We start from the raw sequence: 27,987 nt of genomic DNA on the forward strand, positions 1-27,987 counted from the left end.
TTCAAAGCCTGGGGTAAGAAATCCATGTATTTCCATGCTTCCTCCCTGGCATAGCAAAGAGGTCCTCTCTAAAGTCTCACATGATGAAATGTAAAAACAATAAAGTACAGAGACAGCCAGCACATTTTATGCAGTGGAAATGCCTCTGGTTCTGAAACATACACCTTTATAATGTGAGTTGCCCAGATCATCTTGCACTCAACCAGATAGTGAAATCTCATCTGACAGTCCACCAGCCACACGTGTACACACACACAAGCACATACACACATGCTCCTGTTCAGACAAATGCATCACAAATTACAAATATACTGTTTGTCACATATGGTACCACAGAAGCAAAGAGCAGGGAGACAGAGGTGACAGGCCACTGCCTCTGAGAATACATTTGAGTGTTACTCACTGTGTGCCCAGATACTTGGACTAAATGCTAAATTAAACAATTTTCTCCTTCATTAAACACTGTTGCTTCTGGACTTGGCTCTGTCTCACTGTACTGTCTTCATGGGACTTTCTCATCAATGCTTACTAAATGTTCTTTGCAGCTTATTTGCTAGAGAAGGGTTTTTCAACACAGTTATCAGTTATCAGATGATCTCTTACATTGCAGATGCACTATAATGTTGTTAGATATGTTTCATTTTAAAACTGAGGAATCTGATTTGCTGCTTTACTCGCTATTGCAGTAGGATGGTTTCCATGGATACAGTCTTATAGGGACTCTATTTTTCCCCTGTTGACAACAGTACAGAAAGCTAAATTCTCATCTTCATTGCACCAGCATAAATTTGAAGCTAGGGGAACGATTCCCAGATTTAACCTTGAGAGCAGAACTTGGCTCCCAGTCTCCTTCAGCCTTGAATTTGAGATTTTCAGGGGGATGGCGATGGAGTGGGAAAAAAAAGGAAAACAGTTTCTGTGGACAGCAGCATGGGCTGATGGACAGGACATAGGAAACAAACACAATGCCTCTGTATGACAAATGGGGAGAAGTCAAGGCACAAAGTAAACAAATTATCTGCTTATTCAGAGGCTTGGTGTCTTGCCTGACATTTAACTGCAAAAATACAAGTCAGGTTTTGGCTATAGAAGACCTTTTAATTATTTGCATGGGATTGGGCCAAATATGACCCCATTTGTTTAAATGAAGGGATGAATCAGTTGTTACCATTCTGAAGAAAACCTGCTTCACTTCTGTTTTGCTGTGATGGCCAGGAAGGCATAAGGGTGGGAAGAAGGGGGAAGCGAGAGACTAGTGTCCAGTTACAGAGCAGGCTTCTTCATTCAAACAGGAGAATCTTGACCTATCTGGAGTACAGTCATGGAGACACTGAATGCAAAGCAGATGCTCAGCTCGACAATGCGCTGTACAAATCTGATGGCATTCATACTTACCAGCCAGCAAATAAAAAAGAGTAAGAGGAGGGCCTGGTAACCTCAGCTTTTTTCGACCTGAAGTGTAAAATCTCTAGTTCTGTTCCTGCCACCAGCACATGCAGAGAGCGGCAGAACCAGAGTCCTCCAAACAACACTGCATCCTACCTCTGCCAATAGGCTGCAGTAGGTGCTTGGAAAAGGAGTGTCAGAAACAGGGCAAATGGAGAATTTTAAAACCCAAAATAACCAACCTCCTATCTTCTGGCAACCAGCACTCTTTGAGCTAGACCATGGCTCCTCCTGGATGTCTGTGTTCAGCGCTCCCTTTTCCAAACTTACTTAAGCATATGAACTCCAAAGCCTTCTAATTTATGTTATGAATGTTTAGTTTGTTTGGTGTGTCTTTTACACACCTCTTAAAATCTGATGTCTATTGTGCTGTATGTATCAATTTTGCTTTGCAAAACTTCCAAAATACTCCTTTTGAATTTCCTCCTTTTCTGATATCTATTTGTCTCCAAAACAGGCACTGTCCCTTTTGTGGCCTGGCAACACTTGGGAGATTATGGACGCTGTTGTCATTGTATATTCACAGCAGAGGCCACGCTTCAGTATGTAAGTCTGGGGTCTCTGTGTAAACAAAGACCAATAGTCCAGGGAGATAAAAAGCACAGAAATCCTCAGCACCAATAGATTTTATGCATTTTTCTCAAAAAACCCCAAACAAACAAACAAACAAACCCCAAAACCCCAAACCAAAACATTTTAAATCTTGCTAAAGTAAGAGCAAAAAATTTGACCATCACAGTGAAAGGCATGAAGCACTGTTGTAATGAGCTAGTACTCATGAACAGTAGCAGAGGAAGCCTGCACTCTTTTAAGGAAATGTCCAAAATGAACAGTTTCCCACCAGGTCTTATGGAAGGCTGTTCTGTTTTAAGCAAACTCTCCTTGTCAGGTCTTCAAGAAAGGCTAGACTGTATACATCTGGTGTGGTGGGTTTCTTATGCCATTCAAATCATGGGGACTGGATCTCATTTACATTTGAAGGTGAGAAAGACATGCGTAGTTCTTGGACAGCAATACAGCTCAGGATAGAGAAGCAAAAAAATACTCTATGTTAGACTTTTCCTGTGGAGTAAGGCATTAAATCTAAGCCTCTCTCTACATGCATCGTGGTAGGCCTATTCAGGTAAAGCTTAAAAGATCTTGTGGCATTTAATGATAGTGGCACCCAGTGGTGACAACTGCACAAATGATACCATGATATTGCAGCCAGCAAGTTTCTCTCTTCCCACGATCAGCTATCCTCTCCTTTGAGGTGATTATATCATCCAAGCGGAAACTGTCAGTCCGCAGGTCAAGATACAGGGAAGATTACTGGAAAGTCCTTTTTGTCTTTATTTCTGATTGAATGATTCTCATTTCACAACAGAGATCAAGGTAGGAAAATGCAGACTGTATTGCCCCATCTCCTCTTTATTAGTCCTCTCTAACTGTGATACTTTCCAAATCTACCTCTTTTTCCTTTCATGACAACTTTCCCTCTAACTTTCCCCAAACGGGCTCAACTTTTTCCTCTCACATGCTGTACATTCCTTCTGCTCCCTCTGGGTGACCAAACCTACTTCAAAAGCCTTTTCTCTTTCCCACATGCCTGCCAAGCTGACACATCCTTGCAGCTCTTTACCCCTCCCAGACAATCCTGACCACTCTCAAGAGCCTGAAAACCCCTCTTCAGGCAGGCAGCCTCCTCCCCAGACTCATAAGATCCCTGCATCCTCGCCTCACTGGCTGAGTCTGAAGCAGTGGTGAAAGCTGGGAAAGGAATTTTTCAAAAAGGAAGCAATGCCATAATTTATCACTGGGCCTTTGCTATCATGGGCTCCTCTCCTCCTCCCCGTTTCATTCTGCAAAGGAAATGTGCTGACTCTACAGGATCCCAACCTGCAGCATGTTGTAAATAATTATGCACAAAATGAAAATCGAGTGCTCAGCACACTATGACAGCAGACAGGCTTGCACAGCACCTACAGTGTCATGGCTGCAAAAGACAGTCAAGATCTGTTTAACTCCAACAGCAGCCACAGAACTAAGCCTTGAGCTCTGTGCTTTGGTCACATTAATAGAGGTGTGGACCGTGACTGAAGGACACAGAGGTGGGAGAATCACAACCTAAGATTTGGCAGGAGTAAGGACTTGTGTGTGTGTGTGTATGTGTGTGTGTGTGTGTGCGCCCCCCGCCCCAACCACTTTGTTAGGTTTTTCCATCTCTCAGCCAACAGAGGGGAAAAAAAATCAAGCCAGGGTGGCTTCTGGGCTGTGATACACAACCAGGGAGATGTTTGCAGAGAAATCAAAGGCAAAACAAATTCTATCTGACTTCAGGAAGGATGGAGAGAGAGCGTAATTTACAGCAGGAGATGCTAGACAAAACACTGCCTCAGAAATTTTCACTGCTCCAGCTTTTCAAGAGAGATTGTGCCCTCTGTTTTCAGCTGCACTTTTAGGAAATATTTGGTTGGGTGTTAACCTTAATTAACCCTGGTGCAGTTGCATTTCTGAAATAAGGGACGGTTGTATTTTACGCAAACATCAGATGGGGCTTGTCAGTGGCAGGAAAAACATTGAGGAAAAGGAGCAGTTCTCCCGTCCATGTAAATAGAGGATGCTGCAATTTGTGGCTCTTGGAGAAATAGAAGCTCAATCTCCTTTCCTCATCCATTCTGTCTTCCCTTGAACATACAGGCAAGTTGGGTTTTGCTCTGAAAAAAGCACTAAGTAGACTGTTGCTATAGCAACCAACTCCCTGCAACCCATTTATAATTAAGATGGTGGTCTAACCACCTACAATATACATCTTGCAAAAACCCCAAGTTCACAGCTTCCTGAGTAACAACTGAATGTTTTTACAGTGAGTCTATCTGATCAGGGCAAGGTTGGTTAGGTTAGTTTGCTAGAGTGATTAGGTATTTCGAATTAGTTTGCTACTGAGATAGCAAAAAGATGCCAGGAAACAGCAGGGTTGCAATTTAAGGCTTTCTTTGCTAGATTTCTTAAAGTTTCAATCAATAACAAGATAGTGCTTGAATCATCTCGTCTCTCAAAAGTACTCTTCAACTATAATCTGTGCAATTTTGGAACACCTAGTGAATCATACTTACAAATTTAAAAATGCCCTTAACTTTTTTTCACAATTCAAAAGCTGTTTTACTTTAAAAATCATGTAATAAAACTAATAAATAATTTTACTGTTAGAGAAAGGTATGTTAGTTTTCCTTTCAGTGTTTATTAAAGGACATGACAGCTAGACTGTATGTTTGAGTGCAGTCCTTGAAACACAAATTAATTGATGAGGTTCATTTAAAAATGACATTTATTGCTGATTGAGGGCTGTATGATGCAAATGATAGAAACATGAAGACTTTATGTTATGAGATTGTATAGAGATAAACATATGTAGAGACACTAAAAGGAAGAATTCTCTCTATTGCTCCCTTGACCTCTGAACTTTACACATTTTATATTATCAAAGGTAAAGATACTGTACCCATCAATTTATATAAACTGTAATGCCCTTGACCCACAGTGGTTCAGTCAAATAGCCATCAAACTAGACAAACATAAAACACTGGGGCAGCTTATTGTTTCCCAAATAAGAATAGTCTATTGCAACATGTTTCAAACAATTAATTAAAGGGTCATTTAGTCTTTGAAATATTAAAAAAACCCCAAAGATGAAGCAGGTTTTTAAGAGAAGTCCAGAGACCAGGCAACTTTCATTTAACCTAAATATTGTTCATACTTTACTTCCATTTTCCTCCTTTTTGTTTGTTTTCTTGGAAAGATGTATGTTTTTCTCTTTATTTTCTCCATTGTTTTGCTACTAACGTTTATAGACCTGTAACCACCTCAGAACCCCAAACTGCAAACTGCTGCTCTGCAGTGTACTTCTGAGCCCCCCAAAAATTCTAGATTTCATGATCAGAAAAGGAAGGTTCCACCCTTCTAGTCACCTTCCAATAAAAGCGTCTTCTTTCTAGCTTGGTTCTACCACTTATCAGTCACCATTGTCTACTATAACACTATTCCCATTCTGTTGTTTCTCTCTATGCCTTAATTATGTTTTAGGAAACCTGTATTTTTGCAAGGCCAAATCCTGTAGTTAATTTTCAGCCTAACAACCAGTAAACACCATTAAGAATTTTGATTTTTGATCAAATTAAATTGATAGGATACTGCTTTTAATAACTGTGGGATTTCCTCAGAAATCAGTTTCACTAATCCCCATCATGTGAACCATGCTGCACAGAGCTGTGTTCTATCTCCCCAGATCAGCAGGGTAGGATTCTTTCCTGAGCTGAAATGTGACCTATGTCAGAAGGTATGCTATCTTCCTGTATTTGCTAAAGTAAAAATGAAAAAGTCTATAATTGCAGTAACTCTTATTGGATACTAACTATTATTGGCCTAATCCTGAGTAGCAGAGTGACCTCAGATGTATTTTGGCTTCTCTATAGACAGATGATTGAATTTCCAAGTTGTCCCCAGTGTCAGACAGTGCTGGGGGAAAAAAAAAAAAAAAGAAAATAAAAAAAAGAGTAACAACCAGTTTCTCCATTTCTTTATCTAATGTTATACCTTACAGTCTACCAAAAGGAATGGAAAGTGAGGCAATTCAAACAAATGTACATAAATCACCTGACTGGACATAGACCATAATTATGATTATTCATCTAGCAAACATAAAAATATTTATGCTGAAAGTCAACAGTGAATAATAAATCATTACATTTACCCTGGTTATATACTTCAAGCTATAGAGGTAAATTCTTGCAAGGTACAACCAGTCTTCTGTAGGAATGCACTCTAAAACTACATACTTTACTATTGCCACACAGAAAAGGCCTAGGGGATAAGGGCAGGAGACAACCATAAAAGAACAGCTTGATTACTCTTCACCTGTACTGAGAACCAAGCAAGCCAGCAATGAGCAATCAGCAAAGGGAGAAACACAGTCCCCTGCAAGCTAGCACCACGTGGCTTGAGCAGGATGAATGTTGTATACCAGATGGCCCTTTTGGCAATTCAGGAAGCCACTGTTATGATTCCAAAATGGAGGTGGTGGCCAGATCTCCTGCACTGAGCTACAGTTACTGTAGCTGAGCTGACAGAGAGGAATGAAGTTAAAGGAGTGTTGCAACCTGTATAATCTTAAAAAGAGCAATGAAGATTTTTATGAAGTACTGGTATCTGGGAAACCTACAAGTGAAACATTGGCAACAACCTAGCTATCTTCTAGGCACTTCTTTTGTTATACTTCTCAAGATCCCATACCTCTTTACTGCATATGCCCAGGATATGCAGGCAGTGTGCAAGACAGTTGATCCTCCCCAGCCAACACAACATCTGTTTCTGTGTTCCTATGAAGCACAGATTTCTTCAAGTGCTGACAGGTCTCCATTATTTGGGCCAGGAAGACCTGGATAGTGGAAAAAACATAGATAATAATGGGCTCTCAGGAGGGCACTGCAATAGGACCAAATGTTTTTTGCATGGAAGAGCTTCCATGTAGCCTGGCCTGCTATAGCAGCTAAGAAACCCAGACAAAACTACATTCTGGGAGAGCGTATCAGACACAGCACGTTCCCACACATTTACTTTGTGAGGCACCTTAGCTAGCCCTGTGTGCACAGTCTGCTTAATCCACAATCTGAGTAACTGCCCACGGATCATGGAGCATTAACTGTAATTGCAAATCCACTGGTCACTTCTGACTCCATGCAGTGATTTGCTGAAAAGCGCCGCTCCCTATGGTGCACAGGCCATGCACCATCCTTTCACATCCGCTTTTCACAATCTGCTTCACTGTCCAGCCATCTCATAGTTTCTTCATGCTAGCATGTCTGTGGGATAGAGTGGGCGCAGACTTTGGCCCAAGAATCACAGTGCTCAAATCAGCTGAATTGTTTAGTCTTTGAGGCCACTTCTGTTAATAAATGCACTGTTAGTCACTGATTTCTGATGGGATGCTACATGTGTTAAAAGAATGAATGCTTCATGTAGCTCCCAATTAGCTTGGAAACGTTTTCTGGTTCTTTGCCTAGAAGGACTTAGACAACGGTAGCATTGTTAGCAATGAACTGCCACCTTTAATGTTGAGTTACAAGAATTAGTGGGTTAGTAAACTACCACTGACCTCCTTTTATTATTTTTAATTACTCATGAAGCTTTTGAAAAATGCTATATAAAAGATATTTAAAATTAGCAGAAATTAGGACAGTATGTATTTAGAATAGATGAGTTTATTTGCAACTCTATGGCACCAAACTATTGTTCAGAAACAAAAAGACAGGATTCCTAAATATGTTTTAGACTGGCTTCCCCATTGGTCTGTAACAAATCTGTTCAGCAAAACCAGTCTTTTTAAAAGAAAACTGCCTTTTGGCAATTGTAGACCCTGAGCACTCTCCATTAGGACATGGTGCCAAATTTTCTTTCTTCTAATAATCAGACTCAACCTCTTCATAATTTTGTGCTACTGCCCTGCTTCTGCTGCCTCTTTCACCTTTCTTAGCACTGATTCCTTTCTGCAGGAGAAGAGATACAGGCCTGAAGATAACACTGCTAGAAGCCCCATTAACATTATGTGCTGCCCCCAGAAAACTGGCTGCAGAGAGAACAGTTCCTTATCCACCTCCTTCTGTGTTCTCTTGTATGTTGTTTGGACACAAAGCCGCAAGACTTCCAGGAAGGTCTTTCAGGAAGGGACTTCCAGACCCTCTGCTGCTGCTACTGGTGCATTTGCACTCCTCTTAACTATATATGCCTCTTTTCTTCAAAGCAGAGAGACCACCTCACCCTTAACATGACCTGCAGGCACTGTGATGTTGTCTCAATCCTCATTTTATTTATCATCTCAGGAAATCTATAGAAAGTATTCTGTTATCTAATAAGAATGTCATATAGCAATCATCCACAGAATATAAATCAATAAACTTCCCCTAACAGCAATTTATCACTCATTGTATCACACAGCAATCCTCTTTGTGTTATAGTTAAAGGCACAGAAGTTTAAAGTGAGCACAATACAATGATGAATAATGGCCCAATAAAAAATATTTCATAGTGGGAAAAAATCCTACCATAAAGGCTGCTTTGTCTAGCACCCAGGAAGAAAATCCTTAAGTCAATTAAGGGCCTAACTATTATCAAGTTAAGCAACATGAGCATTGAAAACCTTGCTTTACTATGCTTTCAGACAGGAAATTCCTGACTTTTTACATGAAACAGTTACTTAGTTCCTTAGACATAAGTCTACAGCAACATAAATATCCAAAGCAGCATAATTAATTGAAAAAATTTCTACTAAGTTATAAATTGGCACACAGTATATTTCTTTGTGGTTTTCCGGCATACCTGAAAAATTTGTCTCAGTAAGAATAAAAATATGTGTGTTCAAAAAAAAATCAGGAAAGTTCATTGCTGTAACTTTAATTTTTTTCTTCACTTTTCCACCTATGCAGTTCCCATATTACAGTATTGGGAAGATAATAGGTAAAGTCTTATTATTAGAACACTTCGCCAATTTTTCAAGTATGTTTTCAAATTTCCCTTCCATTAACTGGCAAAACTAGTAACTTCCCCAACTGCAACTGAAAATTAGAGACTTTTCTAGTGTTTTTTTTTAACGAGCAGTGGTGTTACATCTGCTTATTCAAGAAAACTCAGTTCCACTTTCCTGTGACTACTGTTTGATCTCTCTTCATGCAGGTTTTCACATTTAAAATTGTTACTAGTAATGGGCAAAAGGCCCTTCTACTGAACAATTCTATAAATCAATCAAATATTAGCGAAAAGCATAAACCAACCTATGCTGGCTAGCAATGGATCTGCTTAAAGGGCTCAGGTCTTTCTTCAAACATAGTCTCTTAAGATGGGAAGGGATCACCGGTGGGACTGATTTCCTTCCGTTTTGTACTTCACTGTCAAATACCTTCCAAAGTGGCAACTCTGAACTCTCCATTAATTTATAACTTGTTATTATTTCTTAACCACATTTCCACGAACATAAATACCTAAGAGTATAAAGCTCACTGAATTATGTCCTTCACTGATTTCTGGAAGCCTTGTGCCTTTTATACTGTGGGATCTAATTGAAAATGTTCACAAAATCTTTGTGTTTTTATCAAAATTGAAAATTTGGAAAACCTCTGTTCATTTCATCCATGGTATCAGTGAGGTTCACTTCAATGGGTTTTACAGATTAGCAAGGCATGAAGGCTTAGACTCCATTTGTAACAAAATGTTTCAATGACAAGAAATTACAAGATTCTGGAATTTCTTCACAGTATTTCACAAAGCTGAACATATAGTTTCCATAATTCAAGTCTTCCTGAGGAATTCTGTTCTCATAAATGAGAGAGGAAGAGAGACAGTGACAGTTATGATACACAGACAGAAGCAGATTTTTAGGATGGATACTTTTATTGATAGATTGGACACTAAACAGTTGCATTTATGTGAATATCCAAAACATTCATATTGGAGCAGATGAAAGCCCCATTTACTGTCTCTCCAGTAGTGAACAGGAGTGAATGCTTATGGAAGAGCAAATAAAAAATGTGGCAAATAAAAAATAATACAAATGCTCTAGTATTTCTCACCATCTTGCAATCAGTGGTATTAAGCTATCTAAGCTAAGGGCAAACAACATTCATGCCATTGTATTTAATAAACAGACCTATCTTCCCTTAGCAATTTAATCTCATTTTGAACCAATACATAGTTTTGGCCTCTATGACATTCTGTGTTAATGAATTCTTAATTTTGCATTGTATGGGGAAAAAAATTTTGTACTTTACATCTACTGCCTCATCAACATTCAGGAGCCTATTACTCCCTGTATTCTGTGATAATGAATCATCCCGTTTTCACCAGTTGTGTACCATTCACGGATTATGTTCACATTCGTAACAGTCATCTTTCCAATATAATACACAAACAAACATACAACAGGAATATTAACTATTCTTGAAACTTACACAACTTACTTATACAAGTATCTTAATGTTTTTCATTAGGTCATGAAAGCATAGCAGTATGCTATGTATTAGTGGAATTAAGGTGTCACATGATATCACTTTCTCTTCTTTCTTCTCCAAATTTTATTAGAAATTTTAGCCATAAAATATAGAAAACTTAATCCTGCTCACTGTGTCCTTCTAACCTTCTAAGTGACTTTCCAAAGGGGTTGCAAATGGAAACTTGAAAATGTGACAACTTATTAATTTGTGATGTTGTATTGTAGCCAATTTTCATCTTTTACATAAAACAGGATGTCAACATACTGTGTAGAACTGCTGTTACAATGAAGTGGACTTTTAACTGATTCATCTGCAAGCATACAAATGCTTACTAAACAGAAATTATAACTGTGTTAGTCATCTGCCTTTATCAAGTAGAGTTTCCCTTCCCCAAATGGTAAGGAGCAAGAATGCCATGTTCAGCTGATCATGTTGCAGTTGGGAACTCTTGGACTTAATTTCCCAGATACTCCAACCCATTCTACGTCCACATGATTTAATGGACATATGAGTTTACAATAGACTGTGTCCTAATTTGTAGACATGGCGGGGAAGGGCAACAAAACAGTCTGTGCTGTGGTTATGAGATGAAAATAGGTCTGTGGTTCAACAGTCTCTGACAAAGTGCTGGGTGAGCAACCTTAATGGGCAGTCAAGATGATGGTAAATCACAGGACAGATTCTTAGGTTTGATTAACGACTGTAAATCCAGTGGATCCCCTCTCCAAAGACTGCCTGTGTTGAAAGTGGATGGCTGAGAAAAAGCATTCAACAGTATTATAAAAAAATCAGCAACATTTCTGGGTCACAAATTCATATTGGCCGATCTCCAGCTGGCAAAGCAACTCTATAGGATCTGAAGCAAGAGAGCATCAGAGCAGCCTGCATAAATGACTGAAACAGAGGAATGGAAAGATGACACAGAAACACTGTCTTCTCCATTCAGTGCAGTGCTGGGCACAGCTCAAGTGTTACTGCAGAAAACTATTGCACTTGTGCTTCCATCTTTCCATTTACCCCTGGGTTGAGTCTGCTTTTAGAGGAGGTCCAGTAAAACCAGTAGTATCTTGCATGTTTTCCATAATTATCCAAGCAGATCTGCTTGGATTCAACATATGTGGCTCACTACCAGGCTCCTGGTAATAAATGTTAACGGAAAGATCTACCAGTCTTCACACAGAGATGATAGGTTTAACATTTAGTGTTAGAAAAAAAAGCATAGTGTCTGAAAAGAAGTATGTTAAACCACAGAAGGGTTTGCAGAATATCTAACTTAACATGAGGTTTTCACCTAGCAGAGAAGACAAGGATGTCTTAACTTCTGTAGCACTCTACAGGAGTCTGTAGGAGATGCTCATTTCCCTTCAACAGGAAGGGAAATGAGCTCATCTCTTAACATGAAATCTGCTCCACAGTTCAGAGCCCTTGTGATCTGTTGTACCCCAACACTGGCAATGCAAGCTATTCAACCTGGCAGGAACCTAGAAGTTACAAAGCCCAAAGGAAATAATTTGGGCATTTGCCCTTTGCCTACCCTGAGGTGTTTACCAAGGCATGTGCTAGATGGACTCATTTGTTTTCCTTCCTGTTTTTCTAAGAGGCTGCTATTAAGTTAAACCTATGTAGCAGTACAGTCAGTTCTAAATAACAGGGTCATAAAACTGAAAGAAGCTACTATAGCCCAGACCAATTGCTGGTTTTACGTCATGAATACTGCTAAACATAGCACAGGAAGACTTCCTTCTCTCCTCCTCCCCACCCCACGTATGGCTGACAGCTACACTTATCAGACTCCCAGCCCTGACAGTTAAAAAAATAAGTTAGTTTCCAGAATTAAGATCACCTTCAGCAATAAGAATAGTCACTTACACTACTTAAGATGTAACTCTATATTCATCTCTCTAGTTACCCGCATAACACATACTGAACCTAAAAGCAAGTTTTGAAAATAGATCTTTCTAAAACACACTCAAAAAATGAAATTCTTAGAATAAAATCTTAGTTTTATTGGTATCACCATTTGCCTTTTTAGCTTGTCAGAGGCAATTGAGTTTCTTTAACAAAGAAAAGAATGGCCTGTTGCTGGAGTTTGTCTGACAATATAAAACCCAAAAATGCAATGCAAATACTTTAGAATCCTGCAGAAACTGTCTTTTAAAAAACCACCCTACCAGAATGGATCAGTTCTAAACTGCAAGCAAAAAGTACCAGCCTTTAGCATCATCAGTGCTTTTCTTATAGACCTTGTCAGACCATGCAGACAAAAATTTACAGTCTTGTGTGCCTAAATTTAGATGTTAAAAGCAGATCCAAAATTCTGACTCAGTCTATATATTTCAGCTGTACATATTCCATTGGGTCAGAATATCAGACTATAAACCAGGGAAATTCTAATTACATTATTCCAGAAATGAAGGAACAGTTGAAATCATCCTGCCATTGAACTAACTGCAGGCAACAAGGAAGGCATTAAGTAGATCAGCTCATCAATAATGGAATATGTAGACTTTCAAAACTAAGTAGGTCAGTGGTACATATTTCTGTTTTACCCTTGGATAGTCATTCAGCAGCCTGCTCACAGTAAACTCAGACCAGCTCCTTTCTCTTCTTATCAGACAGCCTTCAGCATCACAAAATTTACCAAACCCTGCCATCCCTGTTGAGAACTCGTGATCTGAAAATGCATGAGGATTGAAGCTGGATAGTTAAAGGCTGTCATCCAGGACAGCTGTGATGAGAAATGCATTGATATTGCTTATTCTGTATCAGATGGGGGTGTGTAAGGAAACAAGCCTGTGTGGCTGCTAAAAGGTACAATTCTGCATAAATCTAATCCTGATCTTCTGTATTAAGTAGAATGCTTCCTATCAACAGGCATTACAGAGACTGTTGCAAATCCATAGAGATTTTTCCAGCGATTTGAGTGGGTTCTAAATCAATACCTAACATGGCTGAAACATAACATTTTGAGATACTTATGTGAAGTGGTGTTACTTTTGGTTCTTTGACTAAGAAAATACCAACAGAAGAATAGAAATGCACTATTTTGAAAGTCCCACTTTTCAGTAGTGCTGTAGGGAATTAATTTGAATAATTTCAGTTAAAGGAAATTTGCTCTTTCTTCCTCTTTTTCAAATTGTTGCCGAAGGGATGTAAGTAGAAAGCTGCCCAGTCAGCCTACCAGATACTTGCTGAGTCTGTGCTAAAAAAAATGTCAAAGCTGATAGAAAAGGAGCTGTCCAGTTCAAAGTCAACATCATCCAACCCTGCAGGAGAGCAGCACAAGTGGAAATGCAGAAGCAATTGTCTATTCAAAATTCAGGGCAACCATGACATCTAATACCTTCAGTAAGAATGCTGTTGATTGATTAACAGAAATCTGCAACAGGGTTCTTGCTGAGTACATTAATAACCAGTCAGGAGTTCTGATAAGCTAAAGACAGTGTAGAAAGCCGAAGAGATTTCCCCTGACAAGATTTAATAGGCATTATTTTTACTGAAATCAAACTAAATAGGAAAAGTAAAATCTAACAAACTTATCATTTCTCTACGGCTACCCAGATGGTGACATCTCAGTATGGCACACCACACACAGGAAGACAGAGGGATTCAATAACTTGATAAGTATAGAGACCAGATATTAGTCAGTCTGGTAACTTCAACTGTTAAATAACATTTTTTTGTTTGGGTTAGCATGGACAACTACTAATACAGAACACATCAGTTATTCACTATTAATTTCACTGATAGTATCATATTACATTCAGAGAAAACAAAGTATATTCCTATCTCCTAAATTATACAAAACATTCCTTATTACTTCTGTTAAATCAAAACATTTATTGGAGAATATATCCAAAATGAATAAATACTCTAGAACATAAAATTTTTAAGTCTCATATATTTGCCACCCCAGGGCACTTCTCATTTGTTCTCCCCACTCTTCTTAACCAAACAAGTAATTTATGTGAGTAATAAAAATAATTGTATTGTGCAGCTTTTAATCTATTATTCAACAGCTAAAAGTAAACTAAAAATCATCCTTTCTATCAATAATTCAGCTTCAGTGCTAATGCAGCCATTCAGCTGCCCCCCTCACCAGGTCCTCATACATTTTTAATGCTTAGGCTCTTTGTTAGGAGGTCAAATGCGTGAACTGTGGTTAGAAACACAGTTACCAGGTGTGTGAAGGTCAACTAAAGAAAATACTCCTATTGCCAACAAAACAAATTAGACTGGCAGGACTGTAAAGGAAAACTGCACGGTAGGGTCCTCAATGCCTGACTTTGCTGAAGACCAGAAAGGTAAAATCCAGCTGCCAAAGCTGCCCTGACAGCCCTGACTGGTAAAGAACACAGAGCTCTTGGCAGTCCTAGTGAAGTGCCGAACAAACTTCAGCCCCCATTGATGTTGCAATACAGTATGTGTCCTAATTCAGCCTCTCCTGCAGCTACTGTTAGCTAGGCTATCAGGATCCAAACCCAGATCCTGGGGCAGGTGCTCTTTCCAGAGCACTGTAGACAAAAGGTCAAGGATCTGATGACAGCAGTGTTTCCCTCACAGCCAAATTTTTACTGGTTTGGATGATACTGTAATTTGGATACCTGCCACTAAACTTCAAACCTGGACTGCCTGGACCAGATCTCGGCATCTAATGAGTCTACCTGGTCTCTTTAGCTTTGCTTCCAGAGAGACTTTTTTAGAGAATTGCTCTTTAAACACCACAACAGTTTTTAAAGCACCAGAGGTATAGATGGCTTCCTCAGTCCACCTTTCCTGCAATGTGTGAATCAGGCACTTGCAAGAAAAAAAAGAACTTTGTTAGCAAGGCTTTTTCATCTGCTAATAACCCCTTTGAGAGTGTAATTTTCTCTAATAGTACAGTTATCTTTGGAAAAGATTAGTATGTCAAAAAGTCTCTTCATGGGGGCTCCACGACCTCTGAGCTCAGACAGGCACCATCTCCTCTCAAGGGTGGCACAGAAAACTCCTCTGAGTTGACACTAGAGAGACCTATGAACTTTTAGACCTCTCCCAGGAAGCAGCGCATGTGAGCCTGGCATCAAGGAGCTGCTATGATCTTTGCATGCCCTCCCATTCTGTCGGATGGAGGGATTCTGGCACCGAGATGGGACCCTTCCCACATGTTCCTGGAATAAAACATTCCTCCCCCAGTGTGACAGGCTGCCCCAATCAGTCTCATTCCTCTGCTGAAGGGTCGGCAAGTTAGCTGAAGTTCTGAACTGGAAGTGGTTGCATTTTATTTTTACCTCTTTGAAAACTCTACATGACCCAACACTTCTTATGACAGAAAAAGTGAAGGATTTGCCTTATTTCATCACGGCTCAAAATGAAGCCAGGACTTTGTAAGCTACATCATCAAGGTTAGTTGATCATAGAGAATATTCAGGCAAGAGTAAATTTCAATTTCAGTTTTGCAAAATCAAAGAATAAAGATCACGTAATCATTTCTGTTGCTGCCATGCCCACATATTCCAGACCCAGATGTCTGATTTCCTTCCCCTTTACCCTCCTTCTCCCCTCATGTTAAGTGCTGTATAAACAAAGACCAGTTTTGGGGTCTGTACTCCAAAGAGCTAGAAATGATGTCTAAAAATGACAATGCAAAGCAAATGCCCACAGATGGATACAGACAGATGGAAGAGTACAAGAAAAATGAGACAGTACCAGTCACCCCATCAGAAATGGAAGTGTCATCTAGTGTTATCATCTTTTAGGGATGGACTTCCAAACACAAGAAGCCCTGTAGGACAAAACATTAAATTTCTTCTTTGGAAACATAACAAGGAGACAATGCAGACTGGTATTGTTGACTAATCATAAAGAAGAATCAGTATTTAGGTAGATTAGGATACAACTGACATGATAGAGATTGGCCTTCAGAAGCCTTGGAAAGGACATCAGCCACCAAATGATGGATGTTATAGGGTAAGAGAAATGAGGCAAAATACGCAAAGTGACAGGTATTTGGTTAGCATAACCACACAGAAGAATACCATATTTGTGACAACATTCTGAGTGGATATGAACGTGCTTATCAAGGCCAGAGGAAAGGGAAATTCTGATACATTGGAAGTAATACGAACAGAACGTGAATTACAGCCTTAGTCATATGGATAAAAGGATTTTATGCACAGAGTAGACCAGATGCAGACACAGTCTGGATGAGAGAACAGAGAGAGAATTCTGAGTGAGAGAGCACTGTGGTGACTTGCAAGATAGTAGGCTGTACCCAGCAAAAGAGAAGGAGGTGGCTCAGGAAAATTAATTGCAAACATACTTAGACCAGTTTGGTACTTACTAATGATTGCTAGGGTCTTGTTTGCTGACCCTAACTTTAGCAAGTCAGCAAATACACCACAGATGTGCAACACAAAGATGACACAGGATTCACTGCAATCCAGACTGACTGTGCCCTGCAGACACTGCCAGTTTGTACTTGGCAATCAATGAGCCAGATGCAGTTGTAAGACTAACTGCCTGTAAATGATGTCTTTTTTTTTAGAACTGCAGAATTTGAGAGACTGTATTGCATTCATTACCATTTCAATCAAGAGCAGCACAATGCAGCACTGACAAGATTCAAATGACTATCCAATATAAATATTCTGAAAGGCTCATGATAGCTAGGGGAAGAGATTATTTACAGACTATTTTATTATAGACTTCCTATTTGGCAAAGATTTTGCACACGTGAACTTGTCCCATGCATCAGGCAGTCACTGGCAGCTGTGCAGGCAGGTCTTCCATAAAGAGAGATAAGAAAAGAAATAAGGTTGGGGAAGGTGTAATGGAGGCATGGAAAATTGATTTTTCAGACTGTCTGTGACCTTGACTCAGAGGTTGAACATGAGCTGTGAAGCAGACAATGAGAATGAGGACAAGCTACAGACAGCAAAACTGCAAACTTTGTTTGCAATCAGAGATCACAGACAAATTTTGACAGCCTGACCCTACCCCCATAATCAAGTGGACTAAGCATGTGTTGATATTTTAACTTGCAGGGGCAATTGGGTATTTATGAAAGCACAACAGAGCTCAAACACTATTCCTCTCATAGATAACATTTTAGAAGGATGTTATTCAAGTCACTTGTGATGAAAAAAAAAAAGGAAGATAAATTTCTATACAATATAACAGTTATTTTATTACATTGCGATACTCCCATTTGTTCACATGCTCACAAAATACTTCCACTAATTCACCTTCTGGTCTGAAATTTTTTAGGATGGGTCTGCAGACATGAAAAGATTCAAAGAAAGAATGTAGTCATGAAGGTAGAGAAAAATGCTGGTGTCTGGTAAACTACATGTGATGCAGTTAAGAAAGGCAGGGAAGAGTGGCGGCCTAACATTTGCAGTTTGTCACTGAATTATGGGGACAGATACAAACTCATCTGAATAGTTTGTTCAGAACTGCAGAACAACCAGGGACCACATTACTACTACGTGACTATGTTTCTCCAGCAAGAAACAGTCCAAGAGGCTCTGTTTTTGTTTTCTTTCTGTGCCTTTTCTGTTGTATAGCTTGGGGAAAGAAGGGACTAGCAGGTTAGGCTAGGTCCACACAGAGTGCTTTGTCAGCACAGGTATTATGTATTATAATATTATGCAGTATGTTATGCTGGCACAGCATTCTAAGGCAGATGCAGCTTATAACAGCAAAAAAAGTTTTTACAGTAAAACTTCTTGATTACCTGGGAGTGACAAGTTTTTTTTTTTTTTTTTTTTTTTTTTTTTAAAAAGGTGGCTTCTGGCAACATTACTGTCTGTCAGGTCACACCCCAGTGTCCTGATATGTGCATAACTGCATCATAGCAAAATCTGTAGTACAGTCCTGGTCTTTGAGCTATGGAGGAACCTCTGCTCTGCCTAGAAAACACTGCTTTGCCTTCTTAAGACTTCTAGAGTGGCATATAAAAGCTGGAGAAGGACAGGGAGTGCACACTGGATTTCTTCCTTGTGTAAAGCTCATTCTGATTCAGGCTGAGAATTTGAGTTCTACAGGCAAGCAAAAATGCACAGCATTCAGGGACATATTATTACATAAAGGACCAATTTACAGCATCAAGATCCTTTGGCCTTTATGCAGAGTTCCTCTTAACTTGCAGGGCACCAGCATGGCTGCACTTTGGTGTGGGTGGTCAGTCTTCAGCAGGACTGAAATCCAACCTAGTATTGCCAGTAATATTGGGAGTTTCCTACAAAATGTGCTTCTGAATAGAAATCATAGTACTTTGTTAGTGTGCAATAGTGTTCTCAAGATGCTATTCAGAAATGATACATAGCCTGAGAAACTGAGGTGACTGGGAAATGAAAGCCAGTCCTGCAAAATATTTTGTTTTTAAAAAATTGGGCCAATTCATGATTACAGTATTTTCAAACCATATTCTTTATGTAAAGGGAATTTCTGAATATCTCCATGGCAGACCACTGAGATTGATTATCTGTCTGTTTTGTGTGTGCTGCTTATGATCAATTTTGTTCTACTAATTGGCAAATCTTCTAGGCAGTGAGGCATTTTTCCTGTTATCCTGGAAGAATTTTTTTGTTCCAGTAAAACTGAATTTTCACAAAGAATATTTAAACTTTTGAAAAGTAGTGCATTCCCCCTCTGAAAATCATTCTGTCAGAAAATTCCCAGCTAACTTCTAATCTACACAACCAGCTGGAGCAATTAGCTTTGTGTGATAATGCTAAAGCAGAGCTGTTAACTAACATTGGCATCAAGGTTACAGCAATTCAATGGCCAGGCTAGACAAAGAATGCTTCAGGGCATTCCCTCATGGTAGAAACTGCTCCTGCAAAAAGCCTGCCTCAATATCCCTTTCCCAGTGTCTACTTAAATTAAGTTAATCAGCTTTCTTTTTTGGGGTGGGTGGGAGGGCGGCAGAGAGGGGCAAGGAAGCATTGGGGTCTCTATTGATCTCTTAACTGATGCTGTTATTAGGCTTCCAGTCCTGATTTCCTCGATTCAGAATCTTTTCCTCCTGTTCCCCTTCAACTGCAACCAGCAGGTTTTCTCCTAGCTTGGGGAGTCCATATTAGCCCAATCTTCCCTTCAGATACACGGTTAACCTCTCTCATCTATTCACTCTCAGTGCTGAGGCTGATAACACAGACATATCTTTGTCCCAGATGAGAGGAGAAACCTTATAAAGCCATACTACAAGATTCTTCACCCCAGGCACTTAAGGGACCAGTTGCCCTACATTCTAACTTGCCCCTGACATTAATAGCTCCCAAGACACTCTTCTCTCTAGTACAGGCTACATCAAATATTTTTAAACAGATTTCCTTAGGCACGTGAGCAACTGATCTTGCAAAATATCCCTTCTGGCCTTAAAGGGCTAGTGTTCTGCTGCAGTGAACAAAAGATTAGAATGTGTTCCTTGGGTAACCTCTAGAAAACTGTATGATGCAAAAAGAAAAATAACCAAAAAATTCAAAGCGTGTACAACAAGGCTTAGAAATTCAACTGGTACAAGAAAAAGTCACACCAGGAACAAGAAAAAATCTTCAAATGTGCTTGTAGGAGGAAGGAACTGAGAGTCAGGACATCACTGAGACTATACCACAGTTTTAATTTGCAGGTACAGCTGAGATGTCATGAAAACTGCATCATAAAAGGGGAGCTGCTAGAAGGAACTGATTAATTAAATAATGTCAGTAAAGGCAGAGCTGATATTCGCACATAAATTCAAAGGAATCTGCAGATGAAATGACAGAGCTGCCTAGGAAATATTAAAAAGTCAGATATTCTACCAGAGAACTGGACCTAGCAGTAAGGATGGCCACCTCGGAAATTACAGGCTGCAGAGCCCTCCTCCACTGCCAGGCACACTGTCAGGACCCGAAAAGCCAGCTATCAGACCTACCACCCTGCTCCAACCCTTTCTTGTTCAACCGACTGGTACTCCTGCTCTGCTGTGCCACCTTGTGCTCACTAGCTGACAACACACTGCTTCTTGAAATGAGTTAACGGCACAAGTAGTATAATCATTAAAGTCCTTCTGGCTTAAACTTTCTGACACCATAACAATGTACGCGGCAGCCTATGCCAGGTGACACAGCTATAAACAGGACACGTGAATACCGGAATGCTATACTATCAAAATTCTTGTGAAGGCCAAGATGCTCACAGATGTTTTCAGATTTATCAGTGATTACAGGCAGAGTTTTGAGTTCATAGCAATTCAGATTGTTAGGTAAGATCTCATTTCTCACAACCGGACATGTGGACCTTTCTCACATTTGCTACCAGAGCCATTGCATTGTCTCCTGTCCTTGTCCTCTGAGCTGTCAAGAAGCATGTCCCAGGGCCCAGAGCAGGGGACACACACTAAGAACTTCCCTATCCTGTTACCAGTTCTGATGCTGGAATGTAGTATTTTGAATAAGCAGTTCACCACCCTGAGTCTTTTACTTATCTAACTGTAAAATGGATATGACATTTATTTTATTAGGGTGACAGGGCTTTGGTGTGATTTTTCACAGCAGATGGGATTGTAGAGATCTGCAAATTACATAACTTTACAAGCTGACAGAAACATCTCTCTGAAGACAGGACATGCACTGGGAACTTAGCAGAGTACACTCAACAGAAGGAAGTCACAGCAATCCAAACAGCTCAAGAAGGACTTTGCACTTAGCAGCTTTTCATATAATTTTTCCAGGCATGTGCTATATCTCTTGGCTTTTTTCAGGGACTGCCAACATTCAGGTTACATGGGGGTTTTCAGATGCCAAAAGTCTCTCATTTTTGGCAAGCATCCTGAATGACTTGGGGCATGGCAAAGAAACCGTACTTGTTAGCAAAAAATCTTAGGAACGACACAACTTGGGAGTCAACCTGATAAATTCCTCACTGCAGTCGACCTGGCCTCATCAATCCTGGCATACAAAGCCCAACCACGGAAACATACCTGTTATGTAAAATATTGGAGCGAGGACCCCGCTGCCTGAGGCTGCTAGAGCAGAGACACACAGAGGTAACGTACCCAGGGTCTGGAAGCCAAAGATCAGCCACCAGGTGTCAGAGCTCCACTGGCAGTCCTGCCGCTTTCGCCTCCTGCATGGAGGGGAATCCTGCATGCCGCATCGGGAGCTGGGCACGCTTCGGCAGCTGCCAGGCTCTACTGCACAGTGCTAGAGGAGGCACATTGGTTCCTCAGCACTTTTAAGCCATGGAAAAACAGCCTCTAGATCAAGGAAAATCAACTGTAGTAAGCCTACGAATATCACAAATTCCTTTGCTGGCCTGACAAATACCGCTGCAGTATTTGTGTTTGGAATTCTTGAAGGATTAGGCCTCCTCCCTGCTTGGAAAGTGTGCGTGGGTCAGGGAGCAGGCAGGAACGCAGCTACTCCCAGCCACTTTGAACGTGGGCACAAACTGGGGAGCCATTTATGCTACTGCCTAGGGAAGCTGACAGACTGGTTGTGTACAGGAGACCCTAACATGAGTTTCTGAATAACCGCTTAAGTACTGAAGGAGTTCCAGAGGTGTCTTTCATTTATATAAACTGAAATGTAAACAAAGATAGTATGAGGGCAGTTACTGTTTTTGACTTAAGAGCTTGCACTGAGAACATGTTAAGAGTGAGCTCCTGCTGATACAGTGGTAAATTTGGTGAATGCATCCCTTCACACAAATGCCCTGCCCTGTTCCTCAAGCTGGCTGCCCTCCTCTTCCTGGCCAGTCACATTTCTGTTGCCTCCTCCTCACAATGGGCAGAAGTTAGCAGCTGGCACAAGGGATCAAGAGTGCAGCGATAACCATGCTCTGAATTACATCTACAAGAGCTCGTAAGTCTCGATATACCAGAGACGCCCATCCCAGCTATTTTTTACGAGGACCTACAGCAGGTCCTTCTCAAGAACTGTCTGGGGGAAGACTAGGCATATTCTTTCCTCTGTTGCCTCATTCAACATCTAATTCTGGACTTCTTCAAATTAGTGCCTTCCAACCCACAAAGCAAGTTGCTTAGATGAGCTCTGGAAAAGGACTCTGCCAGGCCTGGAAGAGGACACATGAATGACATGAGAGAGAGAAATAGATTGATCCATCGAAATCTATTTGCTCAGTTTTAGTGTCACTGCTGTCTGAGCCAGCAGCAGAGACAGAAATGTCTCAGGAAGGGAACAGGAAACCATAAAGAAAGGGAAGGCTGAGAGGTCTGGGCTGGGTAGGGGGAATGATGGGAAAGCTGCACGTGGTGGGAGAATACTAAGGCCAAACAGAACTGATCGCAAATCTCTACCTTTAGTTCCTCAAGGTGAGGTTCCTCTGAAAAAGGCTGGGAAGCCTCTGAGCTGCATCACTGGGAAGAATCATGAAAAAAATGTAACCACATTTTTAGGAGTGGTGAGGGCTCTGGGGAGTGCTTTACTTATCTCATGAAAATTTAGAAGCCAATGACAAAACTCCTGCTAAAAAGACACTTGCAGGTAGATGCAGATGGCGTATTGACAAGTTACTCTAGACTTGTTTGTCCTCACCAGCATGGAAGGCACATTTCCTATTCCACAAAGAGCCACCACGTGTAGCTTTGAAGGGCGCAGTGCAACTACATTGGGACTTGTTACTTGAATTCTGAAAATGGGACAAAATGAGAGTGAGAGCTGGCATCTGGCTAAGGGTGGCGGGGAGCTCCTTTCATTTCTTGTGCCACAACTCAAGGCAATGACACTGTTCACAGCATTTGTACCCTCTGCTCTGTAAGAGTATTCTCAATGTGTGTTATGACAGTAGATACCTTGATGCCCATTAAGTAACAGATTTACTGGCATTCCAGGAAGAGATGGATTTTGATGCCAAGCACTGCAGTATTCTGTGACTGAAACACTACTTACTTTGAATCAACAAAACAGAAAATTCTTATGTCATTGCTAACCTGGCCCTGGTTGCACTCTGGTGGTAGCCAGTTTCTATTTGTGGTTTTAGTTATTTTCCTTCGTTCACACTTTCAACAATGTATTGTTAAATAAAAACCTGAAATAAATACCCGAACACTTAAGACGTTTTTGCTTATATTTCAGGTACAACGCTGAAGAACACATTTGTAGATATGGATGCTGACCCCCCCGTGTAATATAGCATGACATAGTTCCATGACATTATATCAATATTGGAATCAACAAGGACTTCTCTCTAGAGATCCCATCAGAGGTGTTGCAGCAGAAAATCATGCTAGTCTGTCTAACTGACTAATATAGTTAGGAGCTCCTGACAACCACAGACCCCTGAAGCCATGTTTGCAGATGGGTAGTAACCAATACTCCTTTCAAAAAAACCCAAACTTCAGTAGGATTTTGAGAAAAGTCATGCTGTGGCAAGAAGGCTTAAGAAAAAAAGATGGCATATATCTGTCACATTGTGCCACACAACAACTGAAAATACCACTATATTTTTAAAACAGGTACGTGCAGAATGAGCATTCACCTGGGCAGTTGTTATGAACACGTAAAATAGTTTTCCGTTGTACTATTTTTTCTTGAATTTTACAGAAATGCTTTATATATTTTATGGCAACTGTTTAACCATCTTAAAGAAACAAGGTTCTAGACTGCAGATTACATCAGTATGGCAAGATTTACCACCTGAGGAAAGGTATTTTGTAAACATACAAATAAAAATATCAGGAAGCATAATATAGTATGCCTTATATTGTCCAAAGACATGTATTTATCATGTAGCAGAAATGGAGTGTAGGATAAAGGGGTATACTTGAAAATCGCCATCAAAAACATAACTTCTTTGATTCTGTTTTAAAGGAGAGAAAACATGCTGCTTACATCCATGATAAGGGCTGTACTTAATCTTATACAAAGTCTTCTTTTTCCAAATTTAAAAACCAGTCTCAAAGTACTAGGTAGGATACATTGTTAACCCAGTTTTCATTTTTTCATGGCATTCTTGGAGTCAGTTTAACAGAACAGTCATTATTTTCATACCCCAGTTCAAATCCGGTCTTGACTGTCTTATATGTCTAGGAATAAATTGAAAAAAACAACTGTGCTTTGTAGATGGAACCAGATGATCAAATGGTCCCATCTGGCCATGGTATGTTTGACGAGATCTTAACAACATCCTCATCTAATATCCTGCCTCAGACAGTATTTAGAGACAGTATCTTTGCACTGAGATTTGCTGTCTTGGGGAAAAGTGGAAGAAGGACCTATGAGGCTGGGGACTGAAGCAAGAGAAAAAGAATTCTTTCCCATTGCAACAGTGAGCTCACACCTTGGTACAGAAGAAGATAACCTTATTCCTAAAATTCACTGAAGTGGTGAGGACTTAATCTCATTTAGCTTTATTCATCAAGGTAACTGTCTGTACTGTGTCTATAGTAAACTAAAGATAACAAATAACTACAGAGATTGATGACTCTCTGGAAATATTTCACTCTCTCTGTTGACAATATAAGGCTCCTAGACAAATACCTTAGAAGAGATGCCTGAATTTTGATGTCTCAAGTTAAGATGATTTCTACCTTAAACAATTTATAATGCCAAGAATATATAACTACAGTATTTAAATGATGTCTGCATTTTGCAGAATCTGTATTTTAAAAAAGCATAATGCATCAAGACTATGACGCTATAAGATGAAATCACTTCCCCTAGATATGGTATGAAGTTTCTCAGTATTGCTGTATGATTACCAAGAAGAGAGACGTTCTCCCACACCCCAAGACCACCAATACAAGTCGACTTTCAGTCAATTTACCACAAGTGTCTCCTGAAAGTATGGACTATAGGCGCCCAAGACCCTCTTCCATGGCACAAAACTGTATCTCTGAAGACTGCTAAGAATTTGCCATTTTGCCTACAAAAGACTGAAATGCCAAGCAGTTCATCATAGAGGCATTCTTTCCTGAAATACTAAATGACACATTAAATTTGGGCTAATTAAATAATAATAAACATAGGGCTTAACATTCCAGCATCAGAGAGAGTCTGTACAAAAGCTAGTTCCTCACACAAGTAACCCCTTTCCTTTTGTAATTACTACACTAGCCTCCTTCACTACCTTTACTCCCCAACACGCTCTAGTAACAGAGTACACAGAGCCTTGAGGTAGCAGAGGCAGAATTTCTCAACCCTGTAGCATACTGCACAACTCTTCCCTGGATTTCAGGTTGAGTAACCAACGTCATGGAGGAAAAGAGGCAACAGAAGGAGACTGCCACATAGCAAAGGAGACAGTATTTCAAAGAAGACTATTATTTCTCCTGCCTTACAGGCACAGAGCAACAAATGATTTGTCTAACATTATTTATCTCCCAAATTGGTGTCTTCTTTTTCCTGCTTCTGCTCTTCTCCCTGTAAGTCCTACCCACCTGTCAGAGCTACCCAGTCCCTGCTGCTGCTTACATTAAAAGTATCCAGATCTCTTCTCTTGTGGTCTCTGCCCTTTACACAAGAGAAGCAAACATCTTCTTCCCACCTTCTTCTTCTGCTCTCCTTACTGACTTTAAAGCTGGGCTCTGTGGTACTGTCAGTGCCCAGACAGTGATTCCGTTGTGACACAAACCACAGGGAATAAGCGCAGACAGGGAAGATGGGCTTTTACGCCTCTTATGCACGCCCAACATTGACACACATAGCCCACGGTTTCACATGCACACTCTTCTGTTGGGGGCAGCAGGGAGGCATACAGATTTATGAGCCACCTGCAGCTGTTGAGATTATGGATACATCTAGTTCTAGCAATAAGTGTATTGCACTCTGAGATTCAAAGGTCCTGGGTTCAATCCATGCTGCCAGAAGAACAACTGTGGATCTGCATTACACACCACAGAAAAAAATGCCTGTGGGTAGTCTATTCTAGTTCTACCTGTGGAGTTGCATGACTGCTTGTGCAATGTTGGGGGAAGCTCAAAAATCTTCAGGGCTTAATCATTCTCCATTTAAAGAACTAACAGAAAATCCACCTCCTCAACATCATATTGAATAAGGTGTTTACCAGGATTGGCTGTAAACTAGTTTGGAGGAAAATCTTTAAATTAAACTTTCTATTACATGAGCAACGTCTCCTTAGGAATTGAAGACATGCTGGTGAAATGAATCCATACATGTGAGTATTCAATTTCTTATGCAGTGTGTAGCTGTGAGAACAAGTTCGTTCAGCCTGCTTTCAGCTTAACATACTGTCATTCCCCTTTGGTGTTAGATGGCTTTTTAACTTTTAAATGGATAATACAGAAAATTAAGATAAATGATGAAAAACTGCACAGACTTTTGTGGCTACAAAATTTCAGATCAGCTTCTATGAAACCGCACATCTATTTCTTGTCCTGTTTTTACAAGAATGGAAGCAGTGACCAGTTGTGTCCACACATAAGATCAGAATAATTATTAAATGAATAACAATACCTTTGTGCTAAAGACAACCTCCAAAGAGGAAAAAAGATTTTTTTCCCATCTCATGGTTCACTAAAATGTAGAAAAATGTTCTGGAAAAATTATCTTCAAAAAGCTATATTCTGCTAAAGACATCAATCCTTGACATTCCTTCTTTCAATGCAGAGTTCACTGGAGTTTCAGAGGTGTTTTGGGAACTCCCAGCACATAGATCAGGTACCTGAGTACCCTTAATAAAACTCCACTTACTGCTTTGAATGGAGAGAGCACTCACAACTTTACAGAACTGGAGTGTAAATAATCTCATACTAGTTAAAATGTCTGGAAAAAATGTAGGAAGAAATATCAGACCCACGTGAACTGTCAGGTAAGTGTTCCTTTCAAAAGCAAAGTATTAAAATGGCATTCAGGCATTCCAGTCAAATGTAAGTGATGTGAACTTAGCAACAAGTCCTAGAACAACATTTTGCTTCACTTTTACAATATTTCACTGTCCTAAGTAAGTTGGAGTGTTTGGTGGCAAGATACTGTAAATGCTTATGCTTTGCAGCAAATGCACAGGATGCACAATACAGTTGCAGGAAACTGAGGGATATTTAAGAGAGAACAGTGTTACATATTCTGGCTTCGACTTAATGAAAAGGTTAATGACCAGTGGCACTCTTGGATGGACAATGTATGTGCATGGTACATATATATATATATATATGTACATGCACAATGAGTATGTATACGCACCTAAAAAGAGGGTTTGTGCAAACTTGTTAAGTTCAAGAATAAGAAAGAAATCTGAAGCAGGTACCATTTAAAAATGCAAGTAGCAGATTAATAAAATTTTCAGTACAAATGTGATTTATTATGTAACTAAAATACATGCATTTATATGCTGTTTAACATATTTTGTTAACTATTTTTCATATGTCATATCTGATGTACATATGCTTTATGTATTATATTTTAGTTACCATATTCTACATTACATATTAAAGTCACTTGGATTCTATGTTATGTTTGCTCTCTAATCAACATCACTTTATTGTTTTACATGACATTAATGAATCACTACTTTCCAGCACTGCAAATTCATTATTCAGCAAAAATACCCCTGCTGCTTATGAAGAATTTTTTTTTTTTTT

The 27,987-nt window shown here is 39.9% G+C and overlaps 1 protein-coding gene across 2 annotated transcripts in view; it reads left to right on the top strand.

Annotated features, from left to right (window-relative positions):
- AMER3 (APC membrane recruitment protein 3) overlaps positions 1–27,843 on the top strand; it is a 42,947-nt gene extending 15,104 nt beyond the window's left edge. The window contains exons 3-4 of one of the 2 annotated variants that reach the window (XR_012651006.1): positions 1,904–1,992; positions 23,525–27,843. The gene's annotated coding sequence lies outside the window, so the exon portion shown is untranslated. The remainder of the gene's footprint in view (positions 1–1,903; positions 1,993–23,524) is intronic. The other variant, XM_075031996.1, reaches the window with a different exon arrangement.
- The last annotated feature ends 144 nt before the right edge of the window (positions 27,844–27,987 follow it).

This window comes from Buteo buteo, chromosome 7, assembly GCF_964188355.1.
Source record: "Buteo buteo chromosome 7, bButBut1.hap1.1, whole genome shotgun sequence".
Classification (NCBI taxonomy): domain Eukaryota; kingdom Metazoa; phylum Chordata; class Aves; order Accipitriformes; family Accipitridae; genus Buteo; species Buteo buteo.